Genomic DNA, 26838 nt, shown 5'->3' with positions numbered 1-26838 from the left:
CCCCTCAGCTGGTCTCCTTTGAGCCGATCGCCGGGTGGTTGGGGAGCGTTTTCAGGTGGGTGTAACAGGAACAGGACTGAGCCCTCGCCCCTAACGCCTGCAGCTCATGAGGGCGAGATGAGCTGATGCCAGTTTTTAAGTACTCTTAGTCCTGGGCAGCTGTAAAGCACGGAGTGTCTCTGTGCCCCATCTTAAGCCGCTTGGAAAAAAAAAATCAGCTTCTCCAGCTGCACACCTCCCTTTGAAATGCAGATACCAATAATCATTTAATTTGCAGGCAATTAACAGCGACGGCCACAGTCGTGGGTTTTGGTTGGAAGGATTAAGGAGGGAAGTGGCTGCTATGGGGTGGTAGATAAGGCTTTTAGAGAGATAGTCGCTGTGGTCTAGCTATGCTTGATACTGCTTTAAAGATGCCAGTTTTATCTCTTGGAACCATGATGAAAGGCTTCAGGATAGTAGGATAAAACGCTGGATCCCACCTGGAGCTGTGGTCCTGGGTGCAAGAAGCTTCAGCTAGAAATTGTGCTGCATTGCACTTACAAGGTCTATAGCAGATACCCCTGCTTATGCTTGGTATGGGAATAAGTCCCCAAACTCTGTGGCCTCTTTCTTGAGCCTTGGCAATCACTGCTGTACCTGGTAATCAGTTAAGTCTCTCTGAGCCTTTCATACTCAACCCAAAATGCTTGTAATTAGTAATTTTTTTCCACTCGTAAGTGCTGCCTGTAAACATTACGGCTTTCCCTGTGGCTGCTGATAATGGAGGTTTAACAGTGACATACCTGAACTGTTCTGTGGAAGCAGAGATGCAAGTTGGATATGCCCTGGGCATTGGGAAGTAGCAGTAACTCTGGAATTTTGGAGAAAAAACCAACCTGAAACATTTCCTTACCACTCAGCATGATTTAGCAAGCTGTACTAGGTAGCTAGGTAACAATTTAAGTGCTTTTAAGATGTTTGTTTTGTACACTGCTCGAACACTCAGCCCACAGTTTGAGACTGTATGGAAAGGGATCAAAGGAAAGAGGAAATACTGCTGGTCTCTGCTGCCCCAGCCACATGTAGATCTGCGGTTTCTATCTAGCAGTAGTTTAAATGGCCACTTGGTTGGAAGGACCACCCTTTCCTTTTCTGGGGAGAGAGATAACTGAGTTATCAGAGGAGCTTATGCTGTCTTTTGCCTCCTGGAAGAAAAGATTAATAAGCATGAGAATGACAGAGCTTTTGGCCCACGCATGAATTGTTTGCACAAGGCTGAGCACCGGATTAATATTTTGATATCGTTCTCAATCAGGACGGTGCTGTAGCTTTTGGGCTGGCATAATGAAGAGCTGCTTTAAAGGTAATACTACTAGTTGCAAGTTCACAAAGGCTGATTAATATTGGATGTGCTTATTTTGTTGCAGGCAAGATCTAAAAATCCAGGTTTTGTTGTTTTGCTGGGCTAAAAATGTGTTCTCTGTGGAATGGGAAGGGCAGTGGTGACCCAAATGCTATCAGAAACTTCTGTTTCAGTGTATTCTTTAGTAGATGTATTTGGCTAATCAGCTCTGACTTTCAGAGATCAGCAGAAATTACTCTTGTGTTGACGCTTTTAGTCAGTAATGTAGTCAGCTGGTCTGGGTCTAATTCATTTCAGGTTCACAAGGATTCAAATAATGTCCGAGAGACTTGTGTTTATCAAAATGCTCAGAATTCATAGTTGTAACTCATTCCAGAAAGCCTTGTTACTCTCGTTGAACCTAGTGGGAATTCTGCTGATTTACTAGTTTATTTGTGTGTAGGATTCAAAATTTACTTTGGTCTAGTAAAACTCTAAGGCAGCTGATGGAAAGATAGAAACAAAAAAAGCAAAACTTCAGACAGCCTGCAAATACCAAAGAATTTTTAACAGAAGAAAGCTGGAGAAACTGCCATGGATCAGTTCTTCCTGCCTGCAGTCGCTTCCTCTGCCTGTGGCCAAGTTTTAGGTATCTAATTCATTGTTGGTGCCCCTGAAGTGTTTTTTCCATGTCCCTGTGATAATGCCAGATTCCCCTGTCGCTCAGTTTTCCTCTTTATCTTGGTAGCAAAGCAGGATTATGGAGTGATCAGAGCGCTCACTTGGGATTTGGGAAGGCCAAGCTCTTGGTGCCTGCTGTGCCGTATCCTTCCTGGGCGACGGCAGCCACATCCCACGGGGCTGATGTTTGGTGGGAGCAGGGCCTGAAGACGCAGAAGGATGCTTTGCCTTTCTTTTGAACCTGAGGATTAAGCACCTCACTTTGGTGCCAGCATCCCCCTGGCGTTTTTGTGCAGTTTTTTGGGGCATTTAAAGACTTTTGTCTCTGCCTCGGCTTCCTTTCTGCAAAGCAGCAGGGAGAGCACTCCCTGGGCTTACGTTGAGCACGTGTTAAAGCACTCTGATACTGTTTACTACTTCATCCTCCAACACTTCAGGAGCCAGATGGATCTAAAAACACGAGTATGCTTGCTGCTTCCCATGGTTCTCATGCTTGCTTCATACCGGTCTGTTTTCTATTATAAGATGTTAACTGATAGTTTTTATAAGTATTTTAAACTTCAGACAAAAAAAAAAAAAGAGCTAGAATAGATAGTTTCTTCAGTGTTGTGAGCATATCTTGGAGCTCTTAAAAAAAAAACACAAACCCAAAACCAAACCTCACAAGTTAAAACAGAATTGTTTTCAGCGAAAGGTTAATGATAACCACAAAATGTTCTTGCAGACTTGGCTTAGCAGCCTGTTGCTCTCTCACATAATCAGTTTTCTTGTAAGTGACAACCCTTGTTCTGTGTAGTGTGAAGAAACAACGCTTTGCAATGTAAGAGGAAGTTACAGGCTGTGCAGGTAATTACAAACTGTATGCTAAATTACACCACTAGGTAGTTCAGGCTCATTGTACTGCCGCCTCCTTGTTGCAGCCTGTCTTTGTGCCCAGCCTACCTTGGCCCTTGGCCTCCCCCACCCCTTCCATTTACCTTTGTCATGCGGCTGCAGCCTCTATGCTAGGAAATTTTATGACCTTCTAATTTTAAATTATGCCAAGTGCCAAGTCAGGATCTTAGCTAGGTGTGTGGCTGCTGTTGCAATTGTCTGGAGAGCTGCTTATTTATTTATTTATTGTATGGGAAACGTTACAACCTTTTTATCTGCTCACAATGTTGTCACTGCCAAAAACCTTGACCATTCAGCAATTAGACCACGATCTTCCAAGCAGCACGTTATTGGAAATCTTTAATTGCCTCTATGCCATTGTAAGTGCTGTAGCTTTGTGACTATTTTACTATTGTGCTGAGAGTCGACGATATTTAAGAGTTGACAAGGAGATGCTTGGATACAGCTGCTCAGAAGACTAGATCAGCAGAGTGATTCTGGTTACTGCTGCTGGCTCTAGTTGAAGCTGCTTTATGAGCTGAGGGTCACTGGTTGGAGGTGTTTGACACATGGAAACGAGTTGATGAGCTCCTCATCCTCATCTACCTACCAGTAGAGGCTGGTAGGATCAGTACAGGACTATAGCAGTTCTGTTTTCCATTGAAATGTGTGTGATGTGCTCAGGGCTGGTTTGCCTGCAGAAGACAGCCTCGTGCTCCACCAAGGACAGAACGGGAATGTGCAGGCAGGGGAACCTGACCCCTTCCCCTTCCTGCCCACCCCTCCGCACAGCTGAGCTCACGCCGGGCTTCCTGTTGACTGAGCGGAGTTGTCGGGCATTTCTCATCTTTTTTATTTCTTTGCTGATTGCGATAACGCAAATGCAGTGCCTAAACGGCCTCTTACTACCCACGGATTGTTAAAAACTTTATGCAAATAAGTAGCGGTAATTGGGTAAAAGTAGTGTACTGTATGCTCTGAAGCTGATCATTAACTAAGCCAGGGCTGTATTGTTCATAACTACTTTTCCTGTTTGGCTTTTCCTTTTATTCCCCTGGAATCTGTGGGTATTTGTCTCACCGATCCTTCCTGGTAGGGGGGTTGGAAGAGAGACAGAGATGGTTATCAGATATAAAATCAAAACTTGAGCAGCAAACTAGTGTTTCAAGGACAGACCCCCCACACCACCACCAGTTTTGAAGCAGTATGTTTTAGTTAGGAAGCCCACACTGCTGGGCTGGCAAGTTCATGTTTTAAAAGGCTGTGAATGGTAGAGTTGCCTCTGAGATTCTGTGTTTTCTTGAAACTTCTGCAGATGTTCCTGTCTCTGGAAATGCTTGAGATTTTTCCTAAAGACTACAAAGCAGAAGGACCTGAGTGAGATTATCAGCAGAAGAGGACCTTTGGGGGCCAGTAAATAGGCTGGCGGGATTTTTTTTTTTTTGCCCCAGGACTGTACTTCCTTGTACCTTTATCACAGAGCCCCTGGCTAAAATATTACTTCATTGTTCTTTAAACAACTTCAGGCTAACTTTTTTGAAATGTTGCTTCTAACTAGTGTTTGTGGGGTCAGAGAAAGTTTAAAATTCTGCATCCCTTTCTGCAATAGGCTCTGAAGAGTTGCTGTGTCCTCTGCATTGGGCTGACAAACAGCATTTAAATTATCAGCCCATATGGGCTTAAAACTAGTTCAGCAAATATTTTTTCTCCAGTGTAATGGATATAATGTGTGCAGAGCAAATCTGCAACTTGAGTTTCCAGCCATGGTGTTTCGTAGCAGCTGGCTGAAGACTCTGTTTCCACAAACACATGGAGTAAAACTTAGTCCTGCCGTTAACTCTGAATGCTTGTGCTTTTGCTGAAGTAATCAGAAGGCACCACTTCGCTTGGCGTAGGCACCTGGGCCAGAGCTTGAATTGAGCAGCTTGGGAAGTAGCTGGAGACTGGCAGTAGTCGTTCTGCAGCCACTGATTGCTGCATTCTGTAGGATTAAGCAAGTGTTTGTGATAGAGAGAAGCCTTTTGGTTCAAGGACGTCAGGGGGAGGCTGGGGAAAAGAAAAATGTGTGGAGGTGAATGATAAAATTAAGCCATGCCCCAGTGTTTGCAAAGGCTGGGAGTAGTACAGGAATCAGCCCGTGAGATCTTTGTGTAGGGTCGGCACTTCTTGGCATTGGCAGCTTTTCAAATTTGGGCATTTCTAGGTATATTAAGGCCACAGGCTCCTCGTTCTGTGCACTTTCCTGTTTATCCAGTATTTATCTGGCTCTCATCAACATTGTATTCAGCCCTTTGGGGTCTCTGGGTTTATTTGTAATAAGCCATTTAAGAAGTATGCTTTTTCTCAAAACACCTTTGTTACAAGTAGGCTAAATCCAGAGACTGCTGAACCATAAATGATTTAGTCCTTTCTTGTAAACAAATGATCTTTGTCACTTAGCAGTGAAGTCCTTAGTTCGTTCACACACTTCTCACAATGGCTTAATGAGGTCCATATTGTCTCACCAGCCTGGGCTTTCTCCTGCCTGTGGTCTCCTCACTAACTGCAGCTCAGAGTCTGATCCGCACTCAAACTTCCAGCTTTTCACTTGAAAAGCACAGATTTGTTACATCTGAATTTTGTGGTATGGCTCTTGTGGAGGCGCAGACAAGTTAGAGTAAGTTCATCCCTTGGTCCTGTGCTGTCTCGAAGCGCCCAGGGTGGGTTGGGACCCCTACTCCTGCAGAGGACTGTTGAGATGAGTCGAGCTTAGGCTTAATTGTCTGTACACCGGTATTACGTATCGTGAGCTGTGCTGTATTTTTTCTTCCCGTGTTTTGTTTGCCAGCATGAAGAGAATACATTTGCTCATCTGAGCCTCTTGTTACCCTGCAGCCTCCATTCTTACAGCATCTTAGCAGGATGCTCTGGAGCGGGCTGTTCCCTGCATCACACTCGGGCACCTCTAGCTCCTCGAGATGGTGGCCGACGGATGAGCACAGGCAGCCGAATGCTGGGTGTATTGCCGGTGTCTCGTGAGACACTCCACAAGTCAGGTGGGACTGGAGGGGGGTCACTTAGGTTAGCAAATGGTAAATTTATCTTTGCCAGGTCATAATTTAAGGGGGAATCTAATTTGCACAAAGGTACAGGTGGGAAAAGCGATCATTGGTCTTGCCTTTGTCTTCTAAAACTTGGCCTGTGAGTTGTCTGCTTGCTTTCTGCAACTGGATGCTGAATTAAAATGAACTCCGAATTGTTTTTTCATTTTTTTTAAGGCTCATTGTGTGGTGGTGTGTGAAGAGTTTGTCACTGGCTTTATTGTTGTTATTGTTAGGGTTGGTGGCTTTTTTTCCTTTATTTGCTTTGAAAACAAGATGGAGAAATCAAAAAACAAATGCGAAGTGGAACAGCTGCATTCCTCTGTGTTGCAGAGTGAAAGCCACTTAGTCTAAATAAAAACAAATAATTTGTCAGCACCATTTCTAGCCCTCCTGGTGGTTTGCCTCGATGAGAAAGTTGTAAGAAAGCATATGGAGGAATATTCATGTACCTCATTAACAAGGAGGGGTGACGAGCACAGAATAACATCCATCCGAACACTCTGTGATGATTTCAGGTGTGCAGGGCCGGTGCATCCTGCGAAGCTGCCCGCTCAGAGCCGGGTGGGTAAGCGAGCGTGGGAGCCGCGTGTCAGAGAGCAGCAAAGGAGGTAGGGCAGAACGTCACCAAGTTTCCCAGCGCAGTCACCAGAGCAAAACCTTGATGCTGTTTTCATGTTACTGAATTTTTTTGTCCTTAGTTCCTTCAAGTACATCATGAAATTTTTTATGAGAGGCTCTGTAGCTTGGAATTAAGCAAATAACTATCTAGAGCCTTTTTAGAAGTCGTTTAAGAGCCTTTTCCCTAAAGTACATGCTGTTCTTGTTAGAGACTTCTCTGGATCTGTGATATACAGCAGTATTTAGTATTCTATTGGTCTTTCTACTTTAATGTGTGGTTTTTAAAGGGGTTTGCATATTTTTAGGAAATACGAAGACCTGAGTTAACCACTGAAAATTGGCTGCCAAACTGCCTGAAGTGCTAATTCTGATGAAATTTAGCACCTGACTTCTGCAGGGATAAACACATCTGGAATCTCTACTCTTTGGAGTCCAAATTCTTGTAAAATAGAACTTTATTTAGTATGTTTCCAGTCTGAGTCTTAGTCAACAAAACTTTGCAGGGTTTTTATGTTGAGTTAGAAACTCCTTAAAATGCATTTTGAAGGACTGACATCTTTAGCTGAAAGTCACATTAAGGTGCTAAGAGTAAGTTAGCTTGCAGCTGTGTGGAAGAATCCCAAATGCAAAACTGCAATGTGATGCTTCAAAATGATGCACGTTCCTGTGTTTATTTTTTTGTGAGAAGATATCACGAAGTGTGGATGGTTCAGATGGTACTGCTTGCCAGCTTTTATTTAAAGTATCTGTCTAAAAACATTGCAGTTCTTAGGAACAGTTTGAAGAAGTTCATTTGTCTGCTACTTAACAATTTCCCAGTTCCTTGTGCCTCCTGGGCTGCCCTTTGTTTCGGCCTTTATTTAAGTTGGGAGATGCTGCGGTGGTGTTAGACATCCCACACTCTGTCAGCTTCTGTTTAAAGTGGTGTATGGTGAGTGATTAATGGAAATTATTTCAGGAATAAAAGACTCTTGGTAAGCTGATCCCTATTCAGAGCACCAAAAGAAAAAGCAGAGTCACAAGGGATGTTGTCTCCAGGAAGAACTTGCTATATCCGCAGGGGGAAGAGTTGGATGGGAAAGTGGTGCTGAGTCTGCATTTTGAAATGCATCATAATTATATCTCACGGTCTTGATTTGGAGAGCTTTTCCTAATGGCTCCGGAGACAGATCATCACTTACACCAGCAAAACACTGGACTGCTTTTCTTGGCTTCTGTTGGGGTAGGTGTGCTATACAGGGGAGGGCTGTGTGCTGTGAGCACCAGTGGACAAGGCAGCTTGTCTCCTCTGTGAGAGCAGCCTGCCTTTAAAGGCTGAGGTACCCCATTTTCTGCAGTGTTGATCGGTTAGCCCAAAGCAATTCTGTATTTATTCTTTGGTCATCTTTCTTTAAACTGAGGCTGAAATTTGTATTAACCTTGCTTATGCGAAGGACTGTGCTTCTAAGTGTTGCCTTGGGTTGAAGACAAGACCCAGAATCCATGAACCTATTCCACCTGTAAAACTTTTCTGATCTTTTGTCTTTGATATTTTCTCACTACTAACTGATTAACATTTCAAGTTATTATTTACAGCCATGTTAAAGTTTGTATTCTCTTAATTGTGGCTTTGTTATTCCATAACAGGAGGTCACTGGCATATTGATAAGGGTGAGCAGATCAACAACCTGGTTACAGGCCGTACCAGCACAACAGGTGAAGCTCCCGGTGACTTCCAATTCAGATCAAAACCTAATGAAAGAAATCTGGCACATGGCTGTGCTCTCAAACGGTTCACAAAGCATCTCGCGTTGCTGGTTACCGCTGACTGTCCTTTTTGCTAATCTAAAGGGACGGTCAGTCTTAAACTGATTTTACTGTTCCTGCTGGAAACTGTCATTTAGGGATCAAATAGCCCTCGTGCACGGGGAGGATGCAATAAGAGTGATAGACCGTTGAAAGCGCTGAGTGCTGCAGAAGTTAAAATACCGAACAAATAACTTCCTTCTATTTTTTTACGAGTCAAATCCAACAGCCTCTTGATGATTTTTTGACGCTTTTGGTAAACAAGCATCTGCTTCTTTTTAGCACAGAGGAAAAGGCTTATTATTCAGCATTGATTTCTTTGTCTAGAGACAGAGTGGTCCTTGTTTTGGTGCTCTATTTACAGGGGTCCGTTGCTGTATTTACTGAGGGCAGGCAACGAGGCAGCCACCAGAGCCAGGCTGCTTCTCCAGTGTAATTTCTCCATCCCATGCCCTGCTCCAGGAGTCGGTGCTACTTCACAAGGCAGCCGGACCTCTGCTCCCCGGCTGGTGCCAGCCACCTCTGCCGTAACCAGCAAAAGAAGCAATGGAGCAATGTGTCCTCCGCGACCTGCCCGCAGCCGGGCTGTGGCTGCTCTACTCTTCCCAAGCCCACTGGTGCCGTGGCTGCCGGGGAGGGTGCGGGGCGGCACTGGGTGCCCCGCTCTGAGTGGGTGCGGGGGTGCTTGCCAGCTCCTGGTGATCCTGTCCTGGTCTTGGGGAGACAGCCAGCGCTGGCGGTGATTCAGGCAAGTCAGTCAGCTCCTTCCATCTTTAAAGTGCTGGGCATACTTTGTCTAAATATAGGTGCCCCTGGGCTTGGCTGGTGGGGGGGACGACAGTATGTTGACCTTAGCGTGTCTCCTGTGACTTGTGTTACAGTCATATTTAAAGCAGAGGGGTCCTTCTTGCAGGGCAGTGCCAGTCAGGCCAAACATGGTCAGGTCTGTGACGGTGATGAATCCTGCATGTGCAGGAGATTGGAGTAAAAATTAGTTATAAAATACCCTATCTTAACCATATCCTGTGTTTAACCGTAGTGGGGAAAGATTTGCTCGTTGTTAACCAACTGCTGGAGGCTGTGTCAGCTATTGTTTAAGGTTTAAAAAGAAATGTGCTGTGTGTGAAGGCAGCGCTTTCAAACTCTGGTGGCAGAGGAGATTATTGTGTGGTTTAAAGATGATCAACGTTGACTGTGTTAACTCCGAGAGAAAAAAGATAAGTACACGTCAATCAGAGGGGTGTTTCTTTTTGAAGATAACTAATCAAAAAGCTGGGTGTTTTTTTCTCTGATTCTTGATGTGATAGATTCTCCTTATGAAGTTTTCTCATATTGATTAAAGTGTTTTTAAGAATATTATTTGTGAAAGCATTTTGTTCATACCACAGCAGCTGGCTCATTTTGGACGGCCTGAGCTGGTAGGAGTGCAGCACGTGGTGGTAAAAATTGCAGAGTGCTCTCTTGGGTATAACCCTCCTGCTCTGTGAACCCAATGGTATGCATTAAAGTCTGTGGATTTTTAAACAGTATATAGTGCAAGAAGAATGTCGTGTAGGGCTTTAATCTGGGAATGTCTTGACTTGAAGACCTGGAAGCCTTTGGGGACTATCATGTAAAACAGATTCCTTTCACAATCTCGCTTCCGGTCTGGGTCTCTTGCTAAAAAAAAATGCATCGAATCAAATTTCTTCTGTAAACATCAAGTGCCCAGATTTCTTCAGAAGCATCCTAATTGTGTTAGCTGCTGCCTTTCTAGTACATGGACTGCTGTGCTTGCACTGTAGAAAAAAATATTTTGTGCATATCTTACAGTCTTGAATTCCAGAGCACGTCAGAGCTTCATTTGCACAACTTCTTTTGCTGTTGCTTTGTGGTGTATTTTTCTTTTCCTCTGGGTGGGTTCCCTAAAGCCGGCTCGGAGTCTGACTGTGGGCCACCCAGCACGTGGCTTGCTGAGACTCCCTTCATGTTGTATAGCAAGGAAGACAGTAAAGGTTTTTGCTATTTGTGCTGTGTGGAAAATGAGTAAGTTTCAGCATGCAATTGCTTGCATTCATCCTTGCAAGACTTGGTTCTTCATTGCCATGGTGAATTGTACAGTCTGTGCTCAAGTTTGTATTCCTTGAAATAAATTGTTACGTGACGGCCTGTGCTGCAGCAGGATGTCCCAGCCTATGCCACACTTTGGTGGCAGCAGCAGCCTTGCAACTCGGCTCATCTAGCTCGCCAGTGAGCTGCCCAGCCTCAGCACGAGGACATTTGCTCCCTTTCTGAGGCTGCTGAGCACTGGCAGGCAGAGATGCAGACAGGCTGGGCAGCGAGGTGGCACAGGGAGGGTTGTATGTGTGTTACTGTATGAGCACGCGTTCAGCAGCAGCCCTGTGAAACATAATATGGAGCTGTCAGCAGCGGGCTTGGGCACCCGGCGGGGTGGGAGGGCAGCGCCGAGCTTGCGGCGTTTGCTCTGCTGAGCAGGCTGGTGAGGAGGCAGCCAATGGCCTGCGCCAGGGGTCTGCCTGCATTGCTTTTGATTTAGGAGTTTGTCTGTTGTTGAGCTGGCTTATATGTAGGCCAGGGGTATACAAGGGGAATGGGAAACCCATGTGGACTTTGATTTTTATCAGAAATTATAAAATGTTCGTCTTCTGGAGTCCAGCTTAAAACAAAACCCAGTCTGCTTTCCTGCACCTGTAACAAATAAATCGTAGCCCTGCCTGCAAGGAAGTATGTTTGATAGGAGTCCAAAGGTTGGCTCACCGCTGCAGAGGGAGGCTCAGGCACTGGGAGGCAGAGGAATGCTGCAGGTGGTTGTGGTTCTCTTCAGCACAGTGCAGACCCGTTGCAGCTGCGTGGGCTGAAAACTTTGACTTCAAGCAGCAGCTGTCATTGCTCCCCTTGCTGGCAGTGCAGCATCTCTGGCAGGGCTGAGTTTCTCAGCCCATAGCTGTCATCTTCTGTGCTGTCCTCAAAGGATGCCACTGCTCTCAGCAGCATACCAGCTTCAGCAGGGGCTTGGACTAGATCATCTCCAGAGGTCCCTTCCAACCCTGACCATTCTGTGATTCTCTGTACCTAGGCTGCCCAAGCTGCTTTGACTCTGAAGTTTCTAAAATAATTTCTGGAGCTCAATTCAGATGATCCTGGTGGCAGAGGAGCACTGAGGGCATGTGTGCATGTTTTTTTTCCAATAGTGGTCTTAATTTGTAGACTGTTAATTCAGTAGAGTATTGAGTGGGCATCAACACTCCCTTACAGCCTTGTTGGATGACCTGAGGCTGGCTGGATCCTGTTCTGTGAAACTCTGTGAGTGTGGTAGTTTTGTGCATCTAGAGTGGTTGCTCTTCACTTGCAGACACAACCATGCTCACCAATGCTTCCTTTGGCAAGTTGGACCCCCTCTGAATTTACCATAAAATCTCCTCGCTTGGAGCAAGTAAAAGGAATGCCTTTAGAGTTGCAGCACCTTTAACATTCATATTCACAGCCATCTTCCTCACCTTTAGGTATTGTAGAATTGTTTAGGTTGGAAAAGACATTTAAGATCATCAAGTCCAGCCATTAACCCAGCACAGCCAAGCTTGCTACTAAACCATGTCCCTAAGTGCCACATCTGCACAGCTTTTAAATACCTCCTGAGATGGTGACACCACCACCTCCCTGTTCCAAATCCAGAGGATGGTGAATCTGTGAAGGATGGTTGCAAGTTCCAGTAAAGCTACAGTCTTCTATCAAGCATAAGTTTTTCTTGTTGCCTTCGCTCAGCTTCAGCAGATATCTGTATGGAAGACCAGAGCAAGGGAAAAGATGACTTGGCTATGTTGAGAAGGGATCAGTAGACAAGTTAATACAAAGGAATTCCCATTGGTGTTGCCAGTCTTTCTGTGATTATGCCTGTCTGTGTCATCGCAGCTGAATTACCTCTTCAGGGAGCCCCACCTTGGAGCAGAGGAAGTGCCTACAGACAGTTCCTTTTTTTTTAAAAAAAAAAAAAGACACAGATGCAGATGTGGCTAAAAATGCAGTTTGCGTCAAACATCTGAGATGGAGTGGGTTCCCACGCTTCCTTTGTTTTTCTCGTGCTGTTTCTTAAGTTGCAGAAGTGCTGAGTGGCAAGAGGCAGCCTTTGTTGGAGAACCACTTCCCCTTGCTCTCCATGCCCTCAATGTTGTCACCTCTGTTGACAGTGTTAGAGCCCTTTTCGGTAAGTCATGGCCCTTGTTTTGCTCTGCACTGGGTTTGTTTCTATTTTGAGTATCAGAGAAGCCTAGACTTGTCTGTGTGTGTGCTGCCAGCTGACCCTGTTAATACAAATGTCACTGTAGAGCAATCCTGAGTTATCCTTGCCTTTTCCATTTCCCTGTTGTTGTGGTGGCTTTTTGTTTATTGGCTTTGGAGTGGTTTGTGAGGGGTTTTTTATTAGTGACTGGTACTACTTTGCTTTACACAGCCCTGAGATCTGGCCTCTGTGTGAAGAGGCAGAAGGTGCCTTCATCACTCGCCTAGGAGGAAAGGCTTAAACTGGAAGCCAAACATCGCTCTCTTCTGTATAATTCATTAACACTGTTGGCACTTATTAAACCAGGTGCCTTAAAAAGTAAGCAAGGGAAATGGAGCTGTTTTTCATTGAAAAACAAACTACAGCAAAGGTGAAAGTTGGGTGCTTATCTAGGAAGGGATGCTGGAGGCATGTGGTGCTCTTGTCTGGTGGTTTGATGGAGAAATGCTCTTGGGCTGCCAGACTGCACGGACTTCCAGCTGCGTACCCAGCCACACTTTCACCCTTGGCTGGGGGACTGATGCTGTATTAACCAGGATTTGTGGCCAGGTAAAGTGAGGGGGAGGCTGGCGCTGAGAGCTGGTCCCGGGGCCGGTGTGATGCTGTGCCTGGGCCTGCCTGTGAAGGAAGGGAAGCAGCCGGTTTGGGAAGGGGAGCAGAAGGAGGGAGGGAGGGAGGTGGCTTGAGGTGCTGAGAAAAACAGCAGGCTGCTTGGCCTGCCCTCCTGTAACTTTTTCCACACTAGGCACAGCAAGCTGCCATTGCAATTGCTGCTCTTGCAGGGTGAGTCCTAGCGTGCTGCAAGAGCTTGCTGTCATGTCCCCAGCTGCCCTCCCTCCACGGCCTCTGGAATGAGCTAAGAATTGACGCCTGCTATGCCACTCCTGCCAGCATCTGAATTTGGGGCTTTTTCTTGGTTTTGTGGTTTGCAGCCTATGGATTAAAGGAGGATGGTAGAGCTGAGCTGGCAGCAGATGAGATGTGCGATGCAGAGATGGGCACTCCCCCCTGCAGCATGCTCCAGCTGCTCATGCTAGAGCAAAATGTCAGGGGGCTCTTGAGGAAGCAACTTGGCTTAAAACCACGGGAAAGGAGCTGGGCGCACAAGATTTTTTTAAATTTTTTTTTTCTCATTTCCTGGTAGACACCCTTCTGCAGTGTGTCTGATCCGCGTCCTACGCCTCTTTAGCTGCTGGCTCTTCAGATGGGGCTGCCTTTCCCTGCACATGCGAGCGGCCTTTGGTAGAGCAGCTCCCAGCTGAAATCCCCAGTGCTTTAGCACAGATGACTGCGTCGACACTTCCCATTTTCAGGGCATGGGCTGCTGAATGCTCCCAGTTAGTTAACACCAGGGTTAACTTGTGTCATTCCTTACTGTCAGGCTTGCGTGCCTGTTTTCGGTCAGTGTTTCTGCTTTTCTTTTATTTGCTTTTGGTCTCACCGACCGCTGGAGGGCAAGGGTATGTCCTGCAGATGGGTTGGAAACTCAAAGCCCTTCCTGGGTGGTGCACAGTCCTGCCAGGCAGCTGCTCGTGTTTGCAAAGCTTGTGCTGGGTGGTGGTTGTGTCCCAAGAGATGCCCTTTAGGAAAACCTTGGTTTACTTAGGAGTTGGAAGCCTCCATGGTTACTGCACAGTGCTCTTGTGGGGAGCTCCCGCTGGAGCCGGGCTTGGCACTGAAATCCCAGCACAGCATCCTGGTGCGGAGCTGTAGCTTGCTAACTCTGTTAAGATGCTGCTTCAGAGCACTTTTCTGTAGGGTTCTGGTTAATAAATACCTGAGGCTGACTGAGAAAGTGTGTTTGTATTTCTGTAAATCGTATGGGTAGTGGACTTTTATCCAAAAGCCAAGTATCTTGAAATCTTCATTTCTCCTATCCCCGTTGCTTTTTAATCTCCCGCTTCTAAGGACGAGGGGGAACAGGACAGGATGCAACCTCCCTGCGGAGCCCGTGGTACTGCCTGCGTGTGCCGCAGGCATGGCTAGTGAGGAAGTCCACTCCTCACCATGCTGACCCGTTCCTCTGTGTCGTGCAGGGGGATGTGGTGGAAGGACTTCGCCTGCTGAACCTTTCAGGCAACGGTGCCAGCTCTGTCAGCTGTGCTGCTTGGCAAGTGCACGATTAAGGGCTGGGCAGGACAGGACAGAGCCTGCTGTAAAGGACCTGCTTCGCTGAGTAAGAGCCGGCTGAAAAGTCATCCTCAGGCTCGCAATAACTTAAGTGTTTATTAGGATAAAACATTGCCAGAAGCTGTTCAGGTGCCTCTTTGCTTGCCTTGCTGTACTTCTAAAAGGGTTTTATCTGCTTTCTTTATGAAATAGTTTCTAAAGAAGACCACAGGGTTCCTTTCTGAGTATTTTATGTTGAGGACTGAGCATTTTTCATTGAAAACTGGTGGGTGGTGCAGACTCACCTACCTCTTGGTTGGTGGTGCAGGGCTGTGGCTGAGCAGCCCCTTGGGTGGGAGGCGTCGTTCAGGGAGGGGGTCATGGAGGTTGTAGCATGTGGGGGGTCAGTCTTTTCTCCCAAGTTACAAGCAACAGGACAAGAAGAAATGGCCTCAAGTTGCACCAGGGGAGGTTTAGTTTGGATATTAGCAAAAATTTCTTCACCAAAAGGACTGTCAGCACTGACACAGGCTGCCTGGGGAAGTGGTGGAGTCACCGTCCCAGCAGGTATTTAAAAGACATGTGGATGTGGCGCTTGGGCACATGGGTTAGTGGTGGGCTTGGCCATGCTGGGTTGAACTCAGTGGTATTAAAGATCTCTTCCAACCTAAACAATTCTATGATTCATGTTATTGCATCGCTTTGGCATAGTCCATAAACCAGTAACGTTTTCTCTTTTGTGTCCTCAAAACAGTTTATTTGGTATTTGCGCTTGCAGTTTATGAACAGAGCTGGGCAGGGTAACAGCTGGGAAGGCATCCACTGTTTGTTTGCCATCTGTAAGTTTTATGCAGTTCCCCAATTTTGTAGCATAATGAGAATTTGCTGTGAACCATGCAGTGCTTTCCTCTTGCACGAAGAGCTCAGCTGCTGGGCAGCAAGTCGGGGAGCAGGGGAATCACTTCTGGTTTGTGCTGTTACTGCTGTGTAGAAACTGAGTCTTCTGAGGGGAAGAATGGTCTGTGCTGCTTGTGCAAAAGCCTTTACGTAGTTTTGATGATGTGCCTTGTACAAGTTCTGTAAAATATTTCCTGCCTGGGAGAAAAATCAGTACAATAGTAATTTCTGTAGGAGTTGTTTAAGCCTTCCGCTTATGTTGGGTCTCTTCCCAGTGAGCAATGAATTACAAATAGCACATCACTGGTGGCCTTAAGGTTGCTACTGCACTTCAGAGGTGAACAGGCCAAACATGAGAGAGAAGTGGTTTTTTTCCACAGCTGTAGTGCTGAGGAATGTGTAGATTTAATAACTCATAGGTATATCTTCTCAAGAAGAAAGGCACTGTTGTAGTACAGAGGGCTGCTGACGAGCCTGGTGTGCTGATAAAATACAACTCGGCTCTGTTACCTCTGCCAAGTTGGCTCCCTGTCTTCTGCTCTCCTGGACTCAACTTCTCCCCTAACCGCATTTAGTGTCTTTTAATACCCGGTCTGTTTCTAGGAGATGGTTTCAGAGAGCATTGACGCTGCAGTAGGCTCTGACAAACCAGATTTTATGAAGTATTTCAAAGCCCAGGTTGTACTTGGGAGCCATCGAGCTGTCAGCAGAGCGAAATCGGTAGTGGTGGGTAGCACAGCTCTGCTGATGCAGTGAGCGTAGTCCCACATTATGATGTTGTTTTGAGCCTCTTAATTGCCCTTTTCATGCACAACTTTTTCTGCCTTTTATGTTTCTGAAGCATCTCAGAGTGGGGCCTGTTGCTAGCATCCCACAGGAGGGATCTTCTCTCCTTATATATCGGAGGCGGTATCCAAAGGAGATCTTGCCCTCAAACATGATGCTTTTGGGAAAAATCATGGTAGAGACTATCCAGGCAGGATGGACCCAAATGGAGCAGCCAGCCATGGGTTGTACAGGGGATGTCAGGCCAGCAATGGCTTTTTTTAGGTGTCCCTATAGTGCATCACAGGCACCAAAATCAGCATCTCCCAAAAGAATGGTGTTAAGCTTTGCTGGTGGTTGTTTTTACAGCTGTTTGGATTTTCCTACAAACTTCTTGCCTTTCCTCTCAAGATTTTCTTCATTACTTCAATCTCAGGGCCAGGGCTTGGTGGTGTGTGTTATGTGTGTGTTATCTGCACTTAACACTGCCCTGCCTGCTTGGCTCCCTGCTCTACAGGAACGATCAGCTGTTCCAACCCTTTGGATGGGAAATTACATTCTCCTTCCCTAGTCTTACCAAGTCAAATTTACAGTTTGTTGTTAACAGACCAAAGCAAGGCACTCCCGGGCCTTAGGAGAGGTGGCCTCCTGGAAGGATGCACCTAATGGGAATCTCTAGTTGTGCTCATGTTTCCTTTCCAGGTGGGGGGCTGAGAGCAGAGAGATAAGGGAAAGTGATGGAAGTGAGAAGATTTTTAACTTCCCAGCCCTCTAGCTACATGCTACTTTATCCACTAAAAATAGTTGGTAATTCAACCTTGTGGGGGAACCTCAGGCACAGGTTAAAGGATTGCTAATATTAGTTGTTGGCTTTGCTGATAAAATTAACTATGTGAAAATTGTCTGTGACTGCTGAATTCTTTCTCCTCCTGTGCAGCTCAACTGTTTGCCTCTGTGATGAGACTGTAAAGAGGAGAAGGAGAGAATGTCTTCTCAGGCTTTCTGTATCATTGTCTTGGCCTCTGAAGAGGCTCAACAAAGCGCAGCATGCTGTCTTGCCCCACTGCCCTTGTGGGTGCTAGTCTGAAAGCAGAAGTGTACTTCTTCAGGACATCAGGGCACTGCTGAATCAAAACATGTTCAAGCTGAGTGAGGGGGAAATATATTTTTCCCCCTTTAATTATTATTCTTTATTTACTTACTTGTTAACGTTTATGGCTTCAGGATAGCTTGGTGTTTCTCTAATTCAAGCTTTAAGACTTAAACTGTGTAGCTTGAGGGCTTTCAGAGCATCTACTTGTCACCAAAAACTAGAAAGGCTCAATCAGAATTTTTTATGAGAAGGATCTGAGGAAACATCTGTGCTCAGTGTGCCTGATGAATTTAATACTACTATTTTTGTTTTGTTTTTAACTTTAGCATAGGTGAACATCTCTGATTCATTTTAATTTGGGATGAGTGATTTTCTTCCTTTTCAAAACTCTGGTTTTGTTGAAACATCCAGTGCATCTGGTTTAATTTTAGAAAACAGTCCTGGGATAAACTTTTGTCAGTAAGGTGGAGTGCTGAGCTTACAAAAGACAGTGCAGCCTAAACATTGGGGTGTGCTACAGGCTTGAAAGAGAAGGTTGACGTGCGGAATTAGACTCTATAACTCGAAAGTTATAAAGTAGGTATGTTTATTGCGCGCAGATGCACGGGGGATCGCTCCTCCACAAGCGTGCATACCCGAAGTGACGAACCATCCCACATTTATACAATGAAACAAATGAATATTCAATTAGCGCCTATACATATTTGTTACCTAAACCCCGCTTCGTATGTTAATTAGCTTATCAGTCCATTTCCTGGAATGTGGTGGTCTTGCAGGTTTGTAGGTGATTCATGTTCTTGTGACCATCCCATCTTCTCCAGCAAGGAGACTTAGCACTCCCTCCCTCTAGATAGCATTTGAATGTCTCTCATCTTCTCTCATTCTCTTTTAAATAGCCCCTTTGTTAGAGGAAGAGGGGCAGGCGTCTCCTCAAAAACTGTAGTTGTCTCCTCAGAGCTGTGTGCCTGTGTGACCAGACACCGCACCCATGACTAGTCACCATACCCACATTCCTTGAGCAGACATATACAATCACAGTCGGTGTTAAGCGTCCCCATTTCACACTGTTTCTCCATATCAATCCCCCCTTTTTTATTAAATTAAGTAAATTCTTTTACTTAAGCAGTCTTCCCGAATGATATAAAGCATCATACATAAGTGTTACCCTTTTAAACATTCTCCAAACCCACAAATATAACATAATGGTTAGTATTAAGGAAATTCCTAAACTGATCAATAAGATCACAATGGGGTGTACCATAGTGTTAAGAATTCCTGTTGCAGAAGGTGACCAGCCAAAGAGAGTATCCCACCAATTATGGTTTCCATCCTGTTCTACCTTTTTTAAAACTTTCTTGATCCCCTCTACATCATGATGGATCATAAGAAGAGTTTCATGTCCCTTTTCTTTGGTTTCTTTCAGTATACGTTGTAAAATCTGCATGTTTTAATAGTTCTTTTATTCTGCTTATATTTAGTCCTATGGGGGTAGGAATTATCATCTGTGATAGGGTAAAGTTAGATGTAAAATTACAGATACAGTAATTTGAATATTGTGCAGTCTCCTTTACCTCCCCATCTACAGTTATTGTGTTACACTTAGTTCTCAAACACGCACATTCCTTCCCTGCATATATAATTACTGTTTTCAAGTTTGCATTTGGTTGGGCCTCAAAATGACATATTTTTGATCTGTATCTAAACAAGTATCCTGAGCCATTATAGTATTGCTTTCACAGAGGAAGCCCTGCTGTTCTCGCATAATACAAGATTCTAAATCTAGTGTTTGCCACTTGTCTCCTATCTTTCTGGCCCATGTTCTATGTTCAAAAGTATATTTTCCTAGGCATATTATAAAGATGGGCTCAGTTAAGGTAAAATTGTGCCAACATTCCCGTGAATTAAAGCACATGGCTGTATTTAGAAGGGTAAATTCCTTATTTACCTTTCTGACATTAATCAGGGTGTCTCCTGAAATCTTGGTGTTATCTTTTCATTGTATGTTTGACACCCTACTTTTATCCTATCTCCTAATTTTCCCCATAATCGGTCGACTTTGTGTACATCCTCCCGATCCCATTGATTCTTTTGGTACACCTCATTTTCAGAAAAAAACACCATAGCTAGTTTCGTCTTTGAGTCCACCTTTCCCATTATTCCAGTGTGTTTTTTCTGGGCATGATTCCAAGGCCAGTTATCAGGCTCTTGGTTGTAGGCAAGAGAGAGGGTACAAAAAACCACAAATGGTTTAAACCCACTACTGATCATTTTAAGAATCTAAACGTCCCTCATATATACATATAAAATCTGTTTTGATCAAAAATATCTTTGTTTGAGTTGGGGCTTACTGATAACAAGTTGGGCAAGACTGGCCACTGGCTCAGTCCCAGACTCTTTTGTTCTATGTTGTTTGTTGTGGTGCTCTTCCCATATAGTGGATCCACAACCGCCCAGGTTCACTTACTTGCCACCCACATTGTTCCCATTTGTCCGAGTAAATTTGAGTTTCAGTTCTTTTTTATCTGGGGTTACTCTCCACGAAGTTGCAGGGGCTTTCTTGATCCGGGTATGGTGAATCCAAGAATTCTGTCCCTCAACCTTGATTGCGGTGTAGGTGGTGAGTAGGACTTGAAAAGGTCCGGTCCACTGTGGTTCCAGGGTTTTATCTGCAAAAGACTTAACGTATACATAGTCCCCTGGTCGTATATCGTGAACAGGTCCATCCAGACCCCTACTGCGTGTTCCATCACATGCTTCTCAATTCTTATTAATTGTTTGTTTAGTGCCACCATATAGGAAGTCATTGTTTCTTCACCAGTCTGTGAAGACATCCCCTTTTGTACCCCATAGGGTCGTCCATATAAAATTTCAAATGGGCTAAGCCCCTCTTTTGCTCTTGGTCTAGTTCGAATTCGTGTAAGAGCTAATGGCAAAGACTGGGGCCAAGTTAGATTTGTTTCTTGACCTAACTTGACAATCTGTTGTTTGATTAGATGATTCATCTTTTCCACCTGGCCACTTGATTGTGGTCAGTATGGGGTATGTAATTGCCAATCTATTCCTAGATGGTGGCTGATCTGTTGCACTATTCTGGACACAAAATGTGGTCCTCTATTCGAGGACATTACCGCTGGGACTCCAAACCTAGGTATTATCTCTTGGAGCAGTATTTTGGTCACTTCCCGGGCTTTAGCAGTTCTGCACGGGAAGGCTTCTGGCCAACCTGAAAAGGTATCTGTTAGCACAAATAAATATCAATACCCCCCTTTTTTAGGAAGTTCCGAGAAATCAATCTGCCAATGTTGCCCTGGAACATTTCCTTTCCCAATTTTTCCCAACTTTGGCCCCTTAGTAATCTTAGGATTAGTCTGGAGACAAAGATCACATTGTTGGGTTACTTGTCTAATAGTAGTATACAAATTTCGTGCTATTATATTTTTAGTGAGATCCTTATATAGAGCTTCTGCCCCCCCAGTGCCTTTTTCTATGTTCTTCCCGAACTACTGACCATACCATGTAGGAAGGAATCACTATTCTCCCATGTGAGATTACAGCCCACCCTTCCTCTTTATATGATCCTTTAGGTCAGAAATCAGTTTGCGATCTTCTTTAGTATAGTCTGGTTTACCTTCTAGAGATATTTGTCCATCGGGTATTAGCGCACCCTCTACCTTGATTGCTTTTCTGGCTGCCTGTTTTGCTTCCCTGTCCGCCAGTTCATTTCCTCTTTCTAATTCTGTGCTCACTTTCTGGTGTGCCTTGATGTGCATAATTGCCACCCTTTCAGGAAGCTGGACCGCATTTAGGAGTTTCAAAATTTCTTCCGCATGTTTGATGATTTTTCCTTGGGAGTTTAACAGTCCCCTTTCTTTCCATATTGCTCCATGAGCATGTACCACTCCAAAGGCATATTTAGAATCAGTCCAAATATTTATAGGTTTTCCCTGAGCTCTCTCCAGAGCTCGAGTAAGGGTTATGATTTCAGCCTTCTGTGCCGAAGTGTCAGCTGGTAGCGGTCCCGATTCTATCACTTCTTCAGAGGTTGTAACAGCATATCCGGAATGTCGTTTTCCGTTCAGCATATAGCTGCTCACATCCGTGAACCAATGTTCAGCTCCATTAATAGGAACATCCTTGAGATCTGTCCTACTAGAATAAGTGGCTTCGATTGTTTCTAGACAGTCATGATCGACTGATTCGCCAACATTCCCATTAAGAAATGAGGCCGGATTGACGATGTTTGTAGTCACGATCTCAACATCATCTTGTTCCACCATTATGGCCTGGTATTTTAGGAATCTCTGTGGGGAGAGCCAATGCCCCCCTTTTGTTTCAAGGACTGCAGACACTGTGTGGGATACTAAGACAGTCATTTTCTGGCCCAAGGTAAACTTCCGGGCCTCCTGGATGTTTAGGATGACAGCTGCTACTGCTCTCAGGCAACCAGGCCACCCTTTTGCAGTGGCATCCAGCTCTTTAGAGAAGTACGCCACTGCCCGTCTGTATGGTCCCAAATCTTGTGCCAGTATTCCTAATGCCATTCCCTGTTTCTCATGGGAAAATAGGAAAAATGGCTTACTCACATCAGGAAGTCCTAGTGCTGGTGCCGACATTAAGGCTTTCTTCAGTTCATGGAAAGCTCTGTCTGATTCAGCATCCCACTGAAGATCCTTCTGATTAGCTGCTATCAGGGAATATAATGGTTTAACAAGCAAGCCATAATTACATATCCAAAGCCTGCACCATCCTGTCATTCCCAGAAATGTCTGCAGTTCCTTTACAGTTCGTGGTCGGGGGGCTTGGCATATGGCTTCTTTTCGGGCCTTCCCTAGGACCCGTTGTCCGGCACTGATCTCGTACCCTAGGTATGTGACTTGTAACACCACCTGTGCCTTCTTAGAAACCCGATATCCTTGTAGTCCCAGAAAGTTCAGCAGGCTCACAGTCCAAATAATACAAGATTCTTCAGTTCTGGTTGCAATAAGAAGATCGTCTACATATTGTAACACTTTCCCTTCTCCTGGTGGTGGTTCCCATAACTCCAAATCCTTTGCTAATTGGTTTCCAAAAATTGTGGGGCTATTTTTAAACCCCTGTGGCAACACCGTCCATGTGAGCTGGGTCTTTCGACCGCTTCTGGGATTTTCCCATTCAAAAGCAAAAATTCTTTGGCTGGCTTCATGGAGAGGGAGGCAAAAGAAGGCATCTTTTAAGTCTAAAACTGTGAACCAAGCTAGGTCAGGTGTCAGGGTGGTTAGTAAGGTATAGGGGTTAGCTACTACAGGATACAGATCCTCTGTTATTTTGTTAATGGCCCTTAAATCTTGAACTATCCTATAAGACCCATCAGGTTTTTTAACTGGGAGGATAGATGTGTTAAATTCTGACTCACATTCTTTAAGTAGTTTTAATTCTATGAATCGCTCTATATTTGGACGAATTCCTTCCCTATCTTCCCTTTTTAGTGGGTATTGTTTAATTCTTATCGCACCCTGTCCTTCCTTTAATTTTACTATAACAGGTGATGCATTCTTGGCACGTCCCGGTATGTCAATTGCCCATACTCCGGGATATACCTGATCAATAATTCTGGTATTAATTTCCCTTTTTATAGGAGTACTGGCCAAAGATAGGCTCATAACCTGTATGTATTGATGATCATTTACCTCCAGAGTAACTTCCCCTTTTTTAAATTTGATTGTTGCCTCCAATTGTTCTAATAAGTCCCTACCAAGAAGGGCCTTTGGAGAATTTGGCATTCTTGTTTGTTTTCTTAGTTTGTACTTTAAAGGTTTCAGGATGTTTTCCTGGTGGCCAGCAGCTCCCACAACTGTAACAAATATTTTTTACTGAAGTTCAACAAATAAGTTGGTTTCGTATTCACTAAAATTCCACCTCATACCCATTCCCTGCCCTAAAGGGCAGTTATGGGTCCTGTTGTACTGCAAATGCTGCAGCAATTGGGGTGACATTGTCAGGTCCTTCTGCTCAATTGTCAGCAACAGCAATCCCCTCCTCCCCACCATCAGGAGGATTCGGGGCAGGAGATGCTGTTCCTGCTCTGCAGGTTACACAGGCCTGCCTCTGCAGCAGCATTTCTGTTTTAACTCTTTCTTACCCTGAATGCAAATCTGCTACTTGTTGCTTTAAGTCTGTGTTATTACATATCAGCCTTCGCAGGCAAATAGCAAACACCCTGCCGTGCATCCAGCATGACTCAGCCGCACCTTCGAGGGCGTACGGGGGTTTGTACAAACTCACCCCAATACTTTAACACTTTCACAAGGTCTTTGATTCTCCACCCACCCCCGCCTCAGGTTTTACATACATTAGTACAAGTTTTTATCTTACAACGTGTTTCATTCTGGTTGCTCCACAGAAGGAACCGCAACCTGAGCTTTTTAACACAAAAATTTCAACAAGAACATCTTCCTAGTTTAGGTCTCAGTTTTTTTTTCCCATCCTTTTCTAGAGCCATAATCAAAGATCAGGTGATGTTAATCCCGCACTCTTTCTAGTGCTAGTACCATAGGATCCCGAGGGGGTACTAATCCACAGTCCTTTTGCCACTCGGGTTTGTCCTGGAGGACAAAGAACATGTCTGCATATGATACTTTGTCCCATTTTCCCTCTCTCCTCAGAAACATTAATCGCAGGAGAGTGTTATAATCTAACGTTCCTCCTTCCTGAGGCCATTTCGCATCACTCCAATTTATACAAAAGCCACCACTGATTACAATAATTAATCAATTTTCTTCTATTTTCGGTACCACCATGTCCTACGATATCACTCCAATGTTTTAATATACAACCCAAAGGCGATTTTTCACAGGGCTTACTCCTTCCATTTCCCATTTTGCAATTTTAATCACTTTTTCTCCGGCCGCCTTAGCCACCCAAGGTCGGAAACACAGATAGAGCTCCTTACTTGTTTTGCACTCAAACGCGCGTCTCAAGCACTCTTGCACTCACACTCAGTCAAAATAATTAAGCTATACACGGAAAATCAAAATGCGCATCTCAATCACACCATTCACACTCTCCGGGCAGCCCGCAGTCACACAAGCAGTATGTTATACGGTACCATGCACTTATGTACAACTTTTAGGAACACTGACAGTTCACAAAATATGCATTTCAATGAACAATTGCCAAAAAACAAACAACAAACAAAACCCAATTTTTCCTGGTCTTAAGCAGAGTGTTAAGTTTTCCGCTATTTGCCACGAATTACCAGAATATTATTATTTTTCAACATACATTTCATAACTCCAAGTTTTGAACATGTAACAAGACAACACATAGAACAAACAAGACACAGAGCGCTATTTCAGTTGTTATATTCTAGGAATTCCCCAATCCTTAAGACAACCCAATGGAAGTTTTTAGCTTCCCCTTTTTTTCCTACGCAAAAGTTTCCCTTTTACTTTTGCTAAGAGGTCCCTCTTGTTCCTGTGAGATTCCGCCTTATTCCGTCCCGCCCCCCGCTTTCCGTCACGAGGCCTCCGGGCTTTTAGGAATGGCAGTAACCTCGGGTTTGCTCGATCTGCCCTCAAGATCGCTAGCGGCCACCCCTTGGTCAGCAAACCCCCTCCCAAGGTACCTTTCCTCCTGGGGACTACGCTGCGCGCCGGACGTCTCCGTGCGTCTCACCAGCCGCCCCGTTACTAAACATACCGTTTTATCCGTGGATCCAGGGGTTCTTTTCTGCTCCCGGGTGAACAGCTGAGAAGAGGAGGCTCCTCCGAGGAAACCTCCCGGGGCGCGCCTAGGAGCGTCCGCTCCGCAGCTGGTCCCTCAGCCGAGCAGAAATCCTCCTGGCTGGCTCGCCAAACTGACGTGCGGAATTAGACTCTATAACTCGAAAGTTATAAAGTAGGTATGTTTATTGCGCGCAGATGCACGGGGGATCGCTCCTCCACAAGCGTGCATACCCGAAGTGACGAACCATCCCACATTTATACAATGAAACAAATGAATATTCAATTAGCGCCTATACATATTTGTTACCTAAACCCCGCTTCGTATGTTAATTAGCTTATCAGTCCATTTCCTGGAATGTGGTGGTCTTGCAGGTTTGTAGGTGATTCATGTTCTTGTGACCATCCCATCTTCTCCAGCAAGGAGACTTAGCACTCCCTCCCTCTAGATAGCATTTGAATGTCTCTCATCTTCTCTCATTCTCTTTTAAATAGCCCCTTTGTTAGAGGAAGAGGGGCAGGCGTCTCCTCAAAAACTGTAGTTGTCTCCTCAGAGCTGTGTGCCTGTGTGACCAGACACCGCACCCATGACTAGTCACCATACCCACATTCCTTGAGCAGACATATACAATCACAGTCGGTGTTAAGCGTCCCCATTTCACACTGTTTCTCCATATCAAGGTCTTTCTGAGTGTGTGCATCTGCTTTGCTGGAGCTCAGAAAATATGATTTATTTTTTGTTTATATCCCCACCAAGAAAATGGAGAGGTGCCCAGAAGTGTGCTTGAGGTTAGGGGGAGATCCAACTTTAACATAAGCTTTTATAATTCTTGTACCTATAAAAATGTAGTTGGCAAAGCCTATTGCTAAAGCAGTCAACCTCAAATCATGAAACTAGCAGATCGCAGGCTCCTGCCATGCTGTGTCCTGGTTCTCGGTCACATTTGATTTCTCTGTGATGCTGTTGTCTTCAGTTGTGCTTAGGTGTATGCCTGCCTTTGAGTAGCTACTGAAACGTGTCCCTGGAGTAGGGGGGCAGGCAGCAGTTAGCCTTTGCTTATTCTGCAGAGCCAAAGTAGCTGCAAAGCGTGGTGACTTGGCATGTTCTACTGTTCACCTGCATTTTGTAACATGGAATTTCTTCAAATGTACGGCGGGGTTTTTTACTCTATTATTATTTCCCAGTCCTTGCCTCTTAAAGGAAGGGAATAAATAATTAAGTTTAGTATTTGTTTAAGCTGAGAAAGGAACTAAGAAGTTCCTAGTCTCTTGTTCAGTTGAGGAGGACAAGCCAACATCTTTTTCAAGGCACAGAGCTGCTGGGGTGCATGATGCCAGGGACTCTCCCATCCTGTCTTATCATATTCATCAACCATCCTGTTGACTGTAGAATTGTTTTGGGCTTTCTTCAAAGCCTGTATGACCATCTTATCAATTCTGAGAAAAGCAGGAACCCTTAACTATGCAACAGGATGGCTTAATTGCAAAATCTGTAGTGTGTCTTGCTTTTTCCATGAGCCACAGCATCTCTTAAGAAAACTACTGGAAGATGTGCTTAAAATATCAGCTGTTCTGCAGAACTTGAACTCTTTATTCCCCCTTGGCACAAACCTCTCTCCTCATGTGACTTCAGA

At 44.9% G+C, this 26838-nt stretch overlaps 1 protein-coding gene across 2 annotated transcripts in view; it reads left to right on the top strand.

Moving 5' to 3' along the window:
- SSH2 (slingshot protein phosphatase 2) overlaps positions 1-26838 on the top strand; it is a 111263-nt gene that overhangs the window by 47370 nt on the left and 37055 nt on the right. The gene's annotated exons all lie outside the window — the stretch shown is intronic.

Source organism: Falco naumanni, chromosome 1, assembly GCF_017639655.2.
Source record: "Falco naumanni isolate bFalNau1 chromosome 1, bFalNau1.pat, whole genome shotgun sequence".
NCBI classification, from domain to species: Eukaryota; Metazoa; Chordata; class Aves; order Falconiformes; family Falconidae; genus Falco; species Falco naumanni.
This window is presented reverse-complemented; position numbering and strand designations above follow the sequence as displayed.